This window comes from Magnolia sinica, chromosome 12, assembly GCF_029962835.1.
Source record: "Magnolia sinica isolate HGM2019 chromosome 12, MsV1, whole genome shotgun sequence".
Taxonomy (NCBI): Eukaryota; Viridiplantae; Streptophyta; class Magnoliopsida; order Magnoliales; family Magnoliaceae; genus Magnolia; species Magnolia sinica.
In genome coordinates, this window is record NC_080584.1 from 81,120,246 (window position 1) to 81,121,424 (window position 1,179).

The following is a 1,179-nucleotide window of genomic DNA, read 5'->3' on the forward strand; positions in this document are numbered from 1 at the left end:
AGTGAAGGAGGATTAGTTGAGGGGTTATCTATCCATCACGGGATTAGACACCACCAGATATCCTCTGGGTTAACTGAAGTTATAGCTGTCAATCAACCGGTTAACCAACTTCCAAATCCACCTCAACCTAGGGTTGAGGAAATTCAGGATGAAAACAAGGTGCATCAAGCACCCCCACCTTGTACTTTACAAGATTATTTACATCCGGCGGGGGTGAGCACACCTTCATGCATGGTTTTTTCAGAAAATATGGGAAACATGGATATCAAGTCAAGTGTGATCCAACTCCTTCTAAAATTTCATGGACTTGAATTTGAAAATCTATATTTACACTCGAAAGAGTTTGATGAGATCATAACCACTTTATACTTTCCTAATGTGACTGAGGACACAGTCAGGCTGAAATGCTTTCCCTTTTCTTTGAAAGAAAAAGCTAAGACGTAGTTACATTCACTACGTCCACGATCTATTGGTAGATGGAATGATATGACGAGGGAGTTCATAAAGAAATTCTTTTCATACCATAAAACAAACACCCTCAGAAAGTCAATCATGAACTTTGTCCAAAAGGAAGAAGAAACATTCTTTCAATGTTGGGAGCGGTTCAAGGATATTGTCAATTCATACCCACAACACGATTTTAAAACGTGGTGCATCACAAACTTCTTCTATGATAGACTAACATCCTTCATGCGCCAATTGGTCGAGATAATGTGCAATGGGGAATTTATGAATAAAAATGTTGACGATGTGTGGGATTATTTAGATAGACTTGCTAAGAACGCACAATCATGGGACATCTCCTCAAAACTTAGCACCACTTCTAAGCCTACTTAATCAAAAGAGAGGGGCGGAATATATCTTCTGAAAGAGGAAGACGATATAAATGCTAAAGTGGCTAATCTCACAAGGAAACTTGAGGCCTTGAAACTTAAAAAGGATAAGGTTAAGAAAACTATTTGCGGTATTTGTGCTTGCAATATTCATACAATTGAAAATTATCCAACAATACCTGCATTTCAAGAAATTCTGAATGAGCAATCAAATGCCGTAAACAATTACCAGAGGTCTTTCAAAGGACCCACCTCTAATACTTACAATCCTAGTTGGAGAAATCATTCAAATTTCAATTTGAGGAATGGACAAACTGCTACTCCTCAAGGATACCCTAATCAAATT

At 37.9% G+C, this 1,179-nt stretch overlaps 1 non-coding gene across 1 annotated transcript; it reads right to left on the bottom strand.

Annotated features, from left to right (window-relative positions):
- Positions 1 to 534: 534 nt before the first annotated feature.
- Positions 535 to 641, bottom strand: LOC131222038 (small nucleolar RNA R71). Its single transcript, XR_009159746.1, has one exon. It is a non-coding gene; the product is annotated as a small nucleolar RNA R71 (small nucleolar RNA).
- Between the last annotated feature and the right edge of the window lie 538 nt (positions 642 to 1,179).